Here is a 14884-nt window from a genome sequence, read left to right as displayed (position 1 = left end):
GTGAAAACAACTTTCAAACTTACCGTTCACACACACTAGGCGAGTGTACTAGGTGAGTACACACACGGGCGCCTGACAGCTGGGTGGACAGCGCTTCGGATTCGTAGTCCTGAGGTTCCGGGTTCGATTCCCGGTGGAGGCAAGAAACAAAATGGGCAGTTTCTTTCACTCTGATGCCCCTGTTTGCCTAGCAGTAAATGGGTACTGGGAGTTAGACAGTTGATACGGGCTTGAGGTTATCTTGAGCTGTTTCCTGGGGGTATGTAACAAAAAGGAGGCCTGGTCGAGGACCGGGCCGCGGGGGACGCTAAGCCCCGAAATCATCAAGATAACCTCAAGATGTAAACTGTCAGCTGATCTATTCACATACTTTGTGAATTGTTACTTTGCTACCTCTGTAACCCTTTCCACCACCGCTTAAGGAATGGGCGTGCATAATAAATTACTAAACTGACTTTAAATTTAAACGCAGACATCAAGAAGCCCTGGAAAACTGTTTAACACATGGCTGGTAGAGTTCACCTCTTTTGTATGTAAAGAGGAATTTTAGGGAGAGGACGACAAAGTATTACAAAGGAAAGAAATCCTGGCAGAGTCCGAGAGAAAGAACCTGAGTGTAGACAACACACGTGTCTGAGAAGTGCTCATCAGCCCAGTATCATCAGCTGTGTATGCAACTGAAGGACTCCAGTCAGAAAGCGAGTCCGCTACTCTACGCAGGTCGAGTAGCGGACTCACTTGACAAACACACAACGGCGTTCATTCATTTCATATATTTATTATGCAACCCCCATACCCATCCCCCGTTGGAGAGATACAGCACCAGTCTTGTCGCAGACTTCAGACGTTTGAAGTCTGAGACAAGATGCTGGGCTTGTACTGTCCCAGTACTTAGAGATGAGGTAATTATACCTCTATGAATGACATTCGAATAAATATAAAACAATTATACACTATTAAACCATACACCCGTCAAACCCAACCTCCAGTTATCACAAGCTCGCAGAAAATAATAATATGCAAAGAGAACGTAGAACAAGTTGGAAGGAAGCGCGAAGCTTCAACAGTTTAGCGGTGACGAACGTCCCGGAGCCTTACGCCATTGATTTCCGTACACGGTGGACCAGGCCGGCATGGCCAGCGTGAGCCTTCCTCCTCCCAGCCATTCTTTACATTCCAGGCCCGCCACACGAACACCCGCCATCGCTCACCCACGCGAACACCTGTCATCACCCGCCACGCGAACACCCGCCATCACCCACCCACGCATACCTTGCCAAACACCCACACACCGTGCCAACACCCACGCACACAACGCATGCATACCCTGCTATTATAATAAAGAAATTAAATGAATACTGCCTACCCAGTCAGCCATATATGCAACACACATTCCTAACCCTCTGCCCACGCGCGCGCACACATACCTTACATACCATCCCACCTCCACCCACATACCACACCATTAAGAACCTATTCAAGCATTATGCTGACTCAAGAAAAGGTGTGGGAACCACGGAATGCCTTACACTTCCCTCCCGGATCAAATCAATGACAAACAAGGACTCCTCATTTTTCTGGACCTTGAATAAGCCTTCGAGCTAGCCAATGCTCCAGCTATACTGTGCTGCCTGCTGGATAAGGAAATCAAAGGACACGCTCTTGCCTTTTCCAAAAGAAGTTGGTTCAACAGAGAAGCTAAAGTCAAATTTCAAGGAAAAACACTCCTCCTCAAAGAAGCTGGAAAATGGAGCTCCGTAGGGAGGAATACAGTACTAAGCCCCTTCCTCTTCAATTGTTTCAATTAAAGTGAGAACTCAAAACATCTGACTCGCAATAGGCGGCCAAGAAATTGAGTGGGTCACCTCTTTTCAATACCTAGGAGTCATAATAGAATGGACTTGAAACGGTCCATTAGAAACAAAGGAGAAGATAGATATCCCATATCAACATTATTCTTCTCATGGAGGAGGCTGCCGAGAGTTAAAATAATCACTGAATAATTACCGGTTAGAATTCAGCGTGTGACTCGCAGAGGCTCAAAGCAATCATTGAACAACAAATGGACACCATCTCAAGACCGACAACCACTCACATCTTCACAGATGGATCAGTTGATCAAGAAAGATTCTGCTGGGGGAGCAGTTTATACTAACAACCATGACGCTTACTGGAGCATGAACAGTGGGTGCTCAATTGCAAACAAAATTATATGCCATGAAAGAGGCCATAAATTATGCAATTGAGAATAATTTACATGATGTCATCATTCATACTGACTAAATCTTCGCTCCAGGCATTGTTATCCAGCCAGCACAGATATAACAACTCTTAACTGAAATCTTACAAATAAGAAAAGAAGCACTCAAACTAGGACTGTCAATCACCTTAACCTTAAATTGGATACCAAGTCACATTGGCATAGATGGTAATGAAAAGGCAGACTCACTAGCAAAAACTGCCACTGCTTTAACTATTGTACAGGTGAAAATAGCTCCAAGTTTCTCACAGATTAAGGGACAACTCAAGAAGAAAATACTCCCACCTATCATAAGAGCCAAAGTAGCGGAAGGCAGATCCACTGCGATGTGGTGGGAACAAACCACTGGGTACTCCTTTTTCCAAGCCTGGCAGAAACCTATCCAGATACATTACAGTAGCCATATACAGACTCAGACTCTGCTACAAGTGCTGCTGGGAGGTAATAAATCCAATACTTAAAGAGTGTCACATCTTCCACAGATATGACACTTTTATATGTCATATATAATGTGGCACAGATGCAGAAATGCCAACATTACATTACAACCCGTCCTCGGACCAAGTCCATTCCATCCAACGGTCGACCCCAAAGACGCATTCATCAATTTTTAACATCCTGTTCGTTCAAAACAAGAATTATCAAATATAAATTAATATTAGCACAGTGTACATATTTAGGCACTGGTTAGGTTCTATTGGCGAGTATTTGCATTTGTAGTACGTAGGTACTGCATTTACAGCTTTGTTATTGTAACAAAACAACCCGTCCTCGACTCAAGTCCATTACCTCCGCGGTCGACCCCACACACGCCATTCCTAAATTTTAACATGCTGTTTCATTCAAAACGGGAATTTTCTCAAGTATAAATTAATATTATAATATTATAGCATATTGTGCATATATAGGCATAGATTAGGTTAGGTTAGGTTGGTTTGATTACTGGTTGATGGGGTTCTGGGAGTAGTTCTACTCCACAAGCCGGCCCCGAGGCAGCTTTGACTTGTGATGAGTTGGGTCCACCAGGCTGTTGCTTGGAGCGGCCCGCAGGCCCACAGACCCACCACAGCCCTATTCACAGGTGTTTAGGTGTTTAGCTTCTGTTGGCGATTTATTTGTATTTGTAGTATGTGGGTTGAAGCCTTTACAGCGTTGTGATTCGAACAAAATTCGTCAGTGAAAACACTTGTTCCGGATATGTTCGAACGTCAGCAGTTGTGAGTCGTGTGTAAACACCGTTTTTCATTCATAAACAGCTGGGGGTTGGCGGGTGCATGGAGTAGACTGGGTCTTTGTTTAGAGGACGGGCTTTACATTACTTACTGAATGTGAAACAATAGCGCTGTGCGCATCAAACTCCAACAAGAGCAGCTGCATTAAATGTAGAAATTCACAGACTACAATGGTTAAAAAAGCAGTTGAAGAATGGGACACAGTAGTGAATATTGTGCACCTATATCCGCCACCAAGGATTTGAAACAAAAGACTAAAATCAGTGCGAAAAGAAGGAAAACCTACCTTCATTTAAAACTTTGACCCAGATATCACAGTAACAAGGTCATCGTGGAATAACCGAACTCAACCACGGGCTCACTATAGCCCGTGCTACATGGACATTTTGTTCAGAATAGCTGAATCTAAAAGCAACAACAACTTTATGCCGAGGCAACACGATCAACAGGAAAGGGAAGGGTGGGTAGCATGGGCACCTTGTCATCATGGAAGGTCACCAGGCAACTTGGCTTAGCTCCACCCAGACAATTCTATACGATACTGACAATATACGCAGGGGTTGCCAGGAGGGTGATAAATTATAGGAGAGAAGGAGCACGTCTGTGAGAGGAACTCTGACGGGGGAGACTATCTCCCGTCACGCAGGGTATAGTCGCACCTCCACAGATCTCCAGTATCATCTATTGATACTGGTAATGGGCTCAAAAGGGCCACCACTTACGGGCTTATTCATGCCCGTGCCACCTTTTGGGTGGCTTAAATTCTTTATCAATCAATCAATGTGAGAGGAAACTATTAAACCTCCCAGGGAAGCCCGGTCCCATGTCCAGTAAGTAGAGTAGTGTAAGTCAGCACATACTGCCTTTATTAGTGCTGGAATACATACATAAATGATGAAGCTAATGCACTCGCATCAATGTTAGCGGATGATGCGCACCTGAGTCACCTCAACACAGGAGGACTTTACCAAAGATGCAAGATGACCAAGGTCCAGAGGCTAACCATAGCCCTTGCTTCTTGCCCTGCTCCTGTGCCAGGTAAGTTACGGGCTCACCATACCCCGTGCTGCTTGGAACTTGTTCCGAGTAGCTGAATCTATAACAACAACAACAACAAGGTAACAGTCACGGATGGCAGAGGAAATGGCTATTCCACACCAACTCATAGCAATGGAAGATTATGAACACGGGGGATAGAATATGAACACACACTGAACAACCCCAAATACCAGGAAACTGACACCCTGACGCATTTTTAGAAGTGCTAGTGTTTACATAATCCTCAAATTTAGCACCGCAGGCACGCATAAATACGATAACACAAGCAGCGTATCTCAACAATGATACTAAGAATAGCCTTTGGAGTGCGCCACCCCCACTAACTACCCCCCCCCCCCCTCCCCATCGAAGGTAGCAAAGCCACACTTAAGTCTAGAGGTACGCAACGAGGCTATACTTGACGCGTGTTTTTTTTTTTTTTTTTTTTTGCGCGCGCACTAAGAGGAGTGGCCGAGGTAGCTGAGCGCACACGTGGAGGCATGGAGGAGTCTTCACGATAACTACATACAGGATTCTCAAGGAAACTGGTAAGGCAGACAAGAGTACATGTTCAGTGTAACCCAAGATGACAGGGAAGAGAACTTGCGGCGCAGATAACGTCTCAAGAATATTATAAATAACTCTGTTAGCAGCAGGCAAATGAGCAACTGGAATAGACAACATGCAAAGATGGTAGAAACTAATGGTATATACAGCTCAGAAAAGACGATATAACTAGACCAGATAAGTATTAGCTAGCATTAGTCCAGATACGAGAGTTGGTAAGGCGGGACTCTATAGCCCTCACTACCCATCCCTGCTCTTGTGTGACAGTGCACGAGAGAATGCCGTTTTCACATTCATACATTAAAACATTGATTTTAACCGGGATATATGAGAACTTCAGCCTACAGTTTAGACCTATTGTCTTGTGTATAACCCTCTTCCTGTGTGACTGTGAATACCAGCATTATCCTCACTTTAATAAGACTTAATTTAAATCCTCAGATTGACAAAAATATAATTACAATTTTACCTAAAGATGTTAATACTCTCTCCTACAAGCGCATTTAGAGCTGTAGTTCTATCCCCTGCAAGCACAGCTAGCGACTTCGTGCGCGCACACACCCCCAATTAATAATAATGACAATATATTACCAGGTTGTTGAAGTAATGTTCAGAACAACTGACTGATGAGGATAATGCTACTTCATATCAGTCTTCACTAGGCAAAACTAAATATACACACGCATTCCACGCCAACAAACCCACCCCCAGCACACTAGAGGGAGTCACCATTCCACAGCTCTCGCACACATACCACTTCACAACCCACACGTTCCAACATCACCCCCCCCCCTCCTCCCTACTCCCATACCAGACCGAGACACCGGAAGACGACTGAAACTGGTGACAAATGTACATAACCGACAAGGTAGCGTGACGGGTGCGGGGGGGGGGGGGGAAGTAGGAGGCCTGGCGGAGTCCTCTAAGCATCGATTCCAGGATCCATACTTTTAATCATTTGTATTAAAAAAAAAATGGCCACGGAGATAAAAGTTCTACGTGTCAGTGGAGGATGCACAGCTAATGAGAGACAGAATGAATGAGTCTGAACAGATGAAACTGCAGAATATTTAAACAAACCTAAACAGGTGAGGTATTACAAGAATTGGCTATTGGAATTCAACAACCGTAAGTGTAAAATTACGAAAATCGGGACAGGTAACCTTCAAAACATTGCAAAGAGAACCACCTCAATTAATCAACTAAAGAAAAATACATAAAACCCCCAATTCTCATCTTAGAAGCACACAAACAGGATTACAGTAGCAGCAAGTGAAACTGGCGAACAACAACCCAGCTTTCAAGAACCTTAAGATGGTGTTCAAAACCAGGTACACCACCTACATGATGCCAGTCCTCGAGTATGTAGCCCCGACCTGGAGTGTATGTATAAAATAAAGTGAATATATTATCTGTAGATGGAAGAAAGGTTTGCAAGGAGACTCGCCCCAGAACTATCTGGTATGGGGAACGAAGAAAGACTGAAGGAATTAGATCTCCTGACGCTAGATCCGGTCGGCCGAGCGCACAGCACGCTGAACTTGTGATCCTGTGGTCCTGGGTTCGATCTCAGGCGCCGGGGAGAAACAATGGGCAGTTTTTCACCCTATGCACCTGTTACCTAGCAGTAAAATAGATACCTGGCTATTAGTCACCTGTCACGGGCTGCTTCCTGGGGGTAGAGGTCTGGTCGAGGACCGGGCCGCGGGGACACTAAAGCCCTGAAATCATCTCAAGATAACCTCAAGACAGATGAGAAGAGCGAAAGGAAGCTTGACAAAATACTTAGATGAATTGACAGCTTCGAAAAGAAGGAAAGTTAACAACGAATAATAGTAGAATAAAAAGGCTCGGGTGAAGCTTTACACACATGAACCATAGAAATGAGAAACATGCCCGTTTATCCCAATAGCATTAAGAAAATTAAAAGAATTAGAGTTAATAGAAGTCGATTACAAATTATGAAAGCATTAAGAGGAGACATGAAAGGTTTAAGCCACTGAATTATAGGTACTTAACCCCACATTTGTTAGAAGGAAGACTCAATTATGTAATGGGAGAAGAAATAAAGTTTACAGCAAGATGTTGCGTTCGCTAGTAAATCACTGTCATCGATCGCTTCAAACACTCAAATGTCAAGGTCACCAAATACCTATCAGGGAATAGGTATTTGGCGACCTTGATTCCCTGGTATTTGAATCACCAAATACCAGGGAATACCATTCCCTGGTATTCCTAAGTCATGTAGGAATACCAGGGAATGACACTGCAGATGAAGAGGCAAAACTTGCAACTAAAAGGTGTAATGTTAAACATTTACAGAGTCTAGCACAGATTAAGAAAATAATTAGAGCGCACAATGCTCTATCTCTACAGTGACCATAATGTAATATTTGTAACATTAATATCAGCAGGTTCTTAGCTGGTTAGTCAACCTGCCTGCCTGCCCCCCCCCTCCCCCCTCTCTCCCTCTCCAAATGCAATGAATAGATGGAAGAAAAAACGCAAAAATTGAGACGCGGTAGAAAGATGGAGAAATTTAACCGATAAAGATATGAGGGGAGGGAAGGGTGTCCGTCCTCTCTACCATTCACAACGTCACTAAACTGTTTTAGTAAATTGCCCGAACCTAACCTTTTTAAAACAGGACCTACGAACAGAAAACGGGACATCGTCAATTTTGCGTGTCACTGAGTTGTAGTATATGGCAACACACAGCAATGCTCTCTTCACCTCTTTAGTAGTTATCTTGAGATGATTTCGGGGCTTAGCGTCCCCGCGGCCCGGTCCTCGACCAGGCCTCCTTTTTGATACACACCTCCAGGAAGCAGCCCGTAGCAGCTGTCTAACTCAGAGGTACCTATTTACTGCTAGTTAACGGGCCTCTGGGTGAAAAAAAGTTTGCCCATTTGTCTTCGCCTCCACCGGGGATCGAACCCGGAACCTCAGGACTACGAATCCGAAGCGCTGTCCAGCGCCCTCACCTACAGTTCTTGACGTGAGGTCCTAACTAACTGTCCTACCCTGCTCACAATACCTCCCTTTATAGTACTCATCCAGCTCGGTATATTTCACACTGAAACCTTTCTTAATAATTTAATTAACACTCACCCCCCCCCAGGGTGGGAATGGGGGGGGGTCTATAATAAAATAAAATATTCATCGTATCCACTATAACGGCAACCATTAATTTAGTCATTAAAACCAGCAGTTGTGCCATTACGTACATGCGCGCGCGCGTGCGAGCGTCATAAGGGCCCGGGTTTGATTTCCAGTCGAGACAGAAGCAAATGCAGGACAATTTCTTTTATCTGGTGCCTCTGTTCACCTAGAAGTGTAGGTACCTGGTAATTAGAATACGGTCTGCAACCTAGGGATGAGTATGTTTGAGAAATATTTAAGTTTGGTTTTAGCTTTATTTTGTCGGACTATAAAGTGAACAGTGCCAAATTCTAGTATTTAATTGTCCATTACGTGTATGTATGTCCGAGGGGCCACACAGTTACACAAAGTACTGTCTACAACAGGAGGATGGGTTAGTTCACCACATCATACACCCTTATCCTGCCCATCACACCGCTCCTCACCCCTTGCCACCACATCCTACTCAGGATGTTCTGGGTAGTCAAGTAGTCGTCGTGGTAGTCAGTCAAGTCCAGCTCACCCTACCCATAACATTTTGACTTGCCCACTTACCCACTACACCCTCTCAAATACACCCTGCCCTGCCATGCTTATACCATCCCTACCAAACACCTCTGAAAAGCTGTGTGAACAAAACCTGTCCTCTGCTGTCAACTACACCCTGCTGTCAACTGCACCCTGCTGTCAACTGCACCCTGCTGTCAACTGCACCCTGCTGTCAACTGCACCCTGCTGTCAACTGCACCCTGCTGTCAACTACACCCTGCTGTTAACCACTCACTACCCACCACACCCTGGCCTACCTTACAACACCCGGGGATTTTTTATTAGTTCCCGAACGTCACGATTTCTGGTCATCACATTCCCCCTCCCTCACCACACACGCGCCTCACCCCCTCCACACCATTCCCTCATTCACAAGAGCCTATCTTCGTTCGCCTTCTTCATTCCTTCACCTCCCAATTCTCTTTCAAAGATTAACATTTTCCACCACTATCATTAAGGATCGATCGCACATGCACATATGATTGTCATACTTAGTTTACATAGAATTCGCTAAGTGCTGGACACGGTTCACTCAGAACGGTTTCCAGCACTAAACAATGGTCGGCTTGAGTGATATGTGTAGCTACCACTAGATACAGGGGGGGGGGGGGAAGGTCGTCAAAGTATCCGGGAACACGTGTAATTACCAGGGTAGGTGTTTAAGATTCAGCTACTGGGAACAAAACTACCAGGGTAGGCGTGGTACCTATCTAGATACCCGCCGCCAGCCCCGGGGTTTTAAACAAAAATCTTATTTCTATTTAAATTTATACTTATCTTTTATCCATTGATTAATTAATTAAGAAATTAAACACCAAACCCATCCTAACCCAGGACGGTCGGGTTTTAAGACTTTTTTTTACCCAAGCTGCCGATAAGTAATAACACAGAATGTACTCACTTTAATTACCCTTGCCGAGATTAGCTATCAATCTGTCACTTAAGTGATAGGGTTTACTCCAAAATTTTGGAGTAAACCTTATAGGGTTTACTCCAAAATAATCGCACAAGAGGAGCTTTGACCACATTCCTACAGTTTCGAACCTAAGCTGGCCATGTCAGGGAGATATAGCTAAATTTAAATTAGCTCTCCACAAACCACAAACCAGATCAATCATCACTGAAGCACTAGTGTTAAAATTTGTCTTGCTATACACATTAACGACATACACCAAAGCCACTTTCGTATAGTTTACTCAAGGCCAAAAACTGTCGTGCTAGAAAATGCTAGCGGCTCGGGAAATTGACTGTCTCGTTCTCTGTTCGTAGGTCCTTTGATAGCTTGCGACCGCTCTCGCACAAGACGGCACATATATGACTTATTGCTTATAGTCACTAACAATCGACTTGAGAATGGTCCAGGACGGACCGAAACGTCGTCGTCCCTTCACATTCTAGTGTGTGGTCTGGTCATTATAGTCACTATTTTGCTTATAAATAAGTACATTTGTGACATATGCCAAGCCATATTTTTTTTTAAGGCACTAACTTTCTCAGTTTTTTTAAGCAAGAGATTTTATACAAAATTTGACAATATCCTGAGTTACTTTACAATTTAAATATTTTATTTTTATAAAACTAATCAATATAGGTATAGGTTCAGTACTAATTGTAATAACATACTAAGGTCGTTAGGTTAGGTTGTGGTTTTCTATTCAGGTTTTCAAAGTAAACTCAAATATTCACAATAAATTATTATGTCACATATGCACTTATTCATAAGCAAGATATTGACTACGCAAATGCGAGAACGGGTTGCAGTGTGGCAGCGTGCGGGCCAGCTGCCAGCTCACTCTGGGCACAAGTGGCTGGTTACTCTACAAACACACACATGATATACTTAGTGCAAACGCCCTCCTCCAGCCGTGGTACTGCACCCTACTCCGAGGTTCACTTGGACACAACAAGTAGCAGAACTTCAATGAGATACTCAAACCTTAACTTTTAAGACAAACAACAAGTAACCGAGTGATTCTAGCAGTCATTTGCCTTCGCACAGGTGTGTGGCTTATCACCACTCTGGCTTCTGACACTGAAGTTTACGTGTATTGAGGCTGCATTACAATGAACTTAAATACAGTACTGTCGTTCTCCTGGTGGCTTCAGCTGAACACCTACCCCGTTCTCTTCATTTGCCTCTCCGTATAAAACCCACACGAACCCAAGCAACCCACCCAACTTATCGAACCAATGCATAGAAAACATGTGCGAGCCACTATTTTTCATAAGTTGCATTTGGTATGTTGGTTACCGTAACATACAAAACGTGACATTAGTGGAGGAAGGACTGAATCATCCAACAGCACCAGCTCCTTTTAATTGGAGGTGGCGACCCTGTGACTATGACTAAACAATGCCATAGTCACCCAGGCGTTGCACGACTATGGGGGGTCAAGAGGTTAACCAGGATTGATCACCATGCTAAAATTCCCATGCCAGTAACAGCCCAAGGTACCAGCGAGGAGCCAGGGGCCCAAGTTCTAGCGAGGACCCATAGCCCATAGCTCCAGCGAGGAGCCAGGGGTCCCAAGGTCCCAGCGAGGAGGCAGGACAATAGTGTAAAGCGTGGTAACTCACCCAGCTGACCAAAACGCGAGGGAAAGTGTCGCTAGCGGCGGCGGTGATGGTCACCCCTGTGGTGAGCGCCTCTCACTAAGCGGCTTAACCTGCTAACTGTCACTAACTGTCACCCTCACCGCCAGCATGACTTCCGTTGGCCAGTCAGTACCACCACTGAATGACGCGGGACACGAGAAAGGGGGGAGGGGACGGCACACAAGATACCCAAACTCTTGTACGAATGTTCACTTCTTTCTAATATACGTGTGGTGTAACACTTAATTTGTACCCGGTCGAGCTTGAGCAATCACACTGTTCTATATTTAATTACTTTCTCACACGTTTTTGCATAGCATTTTGACATCGAAATACCCTGATGTGAATTTCATACATCTGGCAGCCACAAAATCATTTCATGGATTTTTTTTTGCTTCTGACATTCTTGGAGTAATGTTCATCTAAGTTTTCCTTCCAGTGTAATTGTCAGTCACTCAGACACAAATGAGAGAGAAGTTCTCATATATAGTTCGCACAGTTCTCACCCAAGCCAAAAATAACTGGAACACACTCGGGATTACATTACTAACCTTTGTATTATTTTGTTTGTAGATTTACTATTTGTTATTTGTGCCTGCAGAGGCAAGCTATCAGCTCTTGGACTCCACCTTTCTAACCGATCTATTTTTCTCTATTAAAGTCTTCTCTATATATTTCTCTAACACGCGCGCACACTCCCAGGAAGCAAACCGTAGCAGCTGTTTAACTCCCAGGTACGTATTTACTGCTAGGTGAACCCCGCGAGTGTGAGTGAGGGAGTGGATGGGTGTGATTACTTAAGTGTAGTTACAGGATGACAGCTACGCTCGTAGTGTCCCGTCTTCTCAGCACTCTGTCATATAACGCTTGACACTTCTGACGGTTTTGGCCTCCACCACCTTCTCACTTAACTTGTTCTAACCGTCTACCACCCTGTAAAATTTAATTTTCGAATGTTTTTATCGGCAGCTGTGTTTTCCTTGCTTCAATCTATGACCTCTTCTTCTTGTAGTTCCAGATTCTACGAATTCTTCTTTATCAATTTTGTCGATTCCCCTTAGTGAGTGTGATAATATTCCATCTTTTACTTCTATCTTTGGCATATTTAACACCTCTAGCCTCTTCTCGTAGCTCGTCTTTCTGTTCTGGAAACTGTGCACTTTTCCAGTGTGTTAATGTGCTTCTTGAGATATAGGAACCATACAACCGCTGCATATATTCCAATTTTGGTCTCACGAAAGTCGTGAATAATGACTTTAATATTTCGCCATCTATGCATTTAAACTTAATTCTGGAGTTGGAAAGCGTTGCATAGACTCCTAGTGTTCTTTATTGTCCTGGGGGTGACAATTTTCACATGATGGACCATATACAGATGGTTCTCAGGTGTCAATTTCTGCACTGTCATTTTCAATGACAGTGCAGAAACAAGTACACTGCTGTGTAGTTGCTTGTTTGTATTGGTGGTATGTTTGAGGATGTGGCCTCTTTCTATGTTGATTCCATGTTGTTTGCTTTTTGTTCTCTGGCCCTCTCGCATTTTCTGTTGAACTAATCTTGTTTCCCAGCTCTGCATCTCTCTCTCTTGGTATAAATTTTGCTGCACCTTCAGCTGGGTGTTATGTTGTGTATGGTCGCCTCTGGGTGTGTGTATTAAGGAAAGTGTGTGTATGTGCACACATGTGTGTACACACCTTCTGGTACTTGCAGGCTCGAGCTCATGGCCCTTGCCAGCTTGCGGTCATCTAATAAAGACACTTAATTTACATTTTTCGTATCGTATCTATCTTCCAAACAGCGGATGGAGTTGCTTTCTGTAACCTGTCCTTCCCGTTCATTCCATTTTCCTACTATTTTTTACACTATAAAATTATTTCTCACACTGGGCTTGTGATCCTGTGGTCCTGGGTTCGATCCCAGGCGCCGGCGAGAAACAATGGGCAGAGATTCTTTCACCCTATGCCCCTGTTACCTAGCAGTAAAATAGGTACCTGGGTGTTAGTCAGCTGTCAAGGGCTGCTTCCTGGGGGTGGAGGCCTGGTCGAGGACCGGGCCGCGGGGACACTAAAGCCCCGAAATCATCTCAAGGTAACGCTGATGGCTCATCAATGTCTCAAACTTCCACTCCGAGCCCTCTTGCTACATTGGAATTGTGATCATCAACGCTTCTCCCCCCATCCTGTTTACGTTCTTAGGTACTTTATGTCTATCATCTCTCCTCTCTGCCTTCTTTCCTAACTAGCATCATCACGTCCGGTGTCTGTCACAATGGACACCCATATTCGTACCTGGTTACCTGGGTGAGTCCCCATCGTGCCTCGTGCTACAGGTATCCCATCCCACATAATTCTGGGACGAGACTAGCGCCTTGCCAACACTATCCTCTTTATATGCACCTCTCTCGGGAAGGGAGAGAGAGAGAGAGAAGGGGGAGAGAAAGGATGAGAAAGAGAGAATGAGAGAGTGAGAATGAGAGAATTTAGACTTGCGTGGGGAAGCCTGTGTGTGTTAGGTGAGCCTAGGGGAGGTTTCGGATAGTGGGGGGGGGGTGGAGGGGGTTGCTTCAAGTTCTCCCGACCTGCAACATCTGGCGCAACATTTGCAAGTAAAATAATCAACAGTATTTATGGACTATAATTTAGCTAAATTATTTTAATAGCCTCGAGAGCCAAGTCGGAAACGAAGGCGCTCAACTGATTATGGCCAAGTTTCAACTGCCCGATAAAATGTCTCCCACACTGCCTTAACGGAAAACGAAAGGCAACCGCAGCGACCAGGCGTAAAAACAAGGAGTAGAGGAAGGAGGAAGAGAGGAGGAGGGGGAAGAAGAGGATGGAGGGAGGAAGAGCAAGGACAAGGAGGGAGAAAAGGGGAGGGAGAGAAGGGGAGGGAGAGGAGGGAAGTAGAGGAAGATAGAGGGCGTAGAGAGGCAGGGAGGAGGAATGGAGGGTGAGAGTAGAGGATTCCGGACCTCTGGCTTTACTGGCTATGCCACTAACTGCGCATTTTAGAATTTTGGCTTCTTTGATATGATTGTAATATAAAAATTTCTAATGGGAGCCCCCTGTGAGCTCGAACGAACTAGCCACGTGGCCACGAACTAGCCGTGGCTAGTTCTATTAGACCTAGCGGGGACCGGCGCCCGAACCTGGACCCTCACAGAAGCACAGAGAGCAGGTGTCAATCCACCACCTCACCAGAGTTAGCTTCAAGAAAGTCAGCGCAGCTTTACAGACAACTGGACGGTTCACAGAAAACGAAGCCTCGAAAAATAGCCAACTCGCCGTTAACGAGTCACACGGAACAAGGCATTTACTCAAACGAGCTCAAGATTCATTAGTACCGATTACCACCACCAGGTGGCTCGGCCCCGACTAGCAGCCTACTCACGTCAGTTCCTGAAGGTGGTGGTGTCTCCACACCACATTCTGATGCTTCCGGTTACGCCAGCTCTTGGGCGAGCCCCAGAGCTTCAAGCTAAGTGCCGGCCGTCCACGGACTT

At 44.9% G+C, this 14884-nt stretch overlaps 1 protein-coding gene across 13 annotated transcripts in view; it reads right to left on the bottom strand.

Annotated features, from left to right (window-relative positions):
* The window catches only part of Ptpmeg2 (Protein tyrosine phosphatase Meg2), a 178080-nt gene that overhangs the window by 150657 nt on the left and 12539 nt on the right, over nt 1-14884 (bottom strand). For 4 of the 13 annotated variants that reach the window (XM_069304571.1, XM_069304572.1, XM_045750796.2 and 1 more), the window contains exon 1: nt 11365-11708. The exons of 5 other annotated variants lie outside the window; for them this stretch is intronic. The gene's annotated coding sequence lies outside the window, so the exon portion shown is untranslated. Of the gene's footprint in view, nt 1-11364; nt 12151-14884 lie in introns of those variants that run through there. 4 more of the 13 variants (XM_069304570.1, XM_045750794.2, XM_069304576.1 and 1 more) reach the window with 3 other exon arrangements.

Source organism: Procambarus clarkii, chromosome 52 (assembly GCF_040958095.1).
Source record: "Procambarus clarkii isolate CNS0578487 chromosome 52, FALCON_Pclarkii_2.0, whole genome shotgun sequence".
NCBI classification, from domain to species: Eukaryota; Metazoa; Arthropoda; class Malacostraca; order Decapoda; family Cambaridae; genus Procambarus; species Procambarus clarkii.
This window is presented reverse-complemented; position numbering and strand designations above follow the sequence as displayed.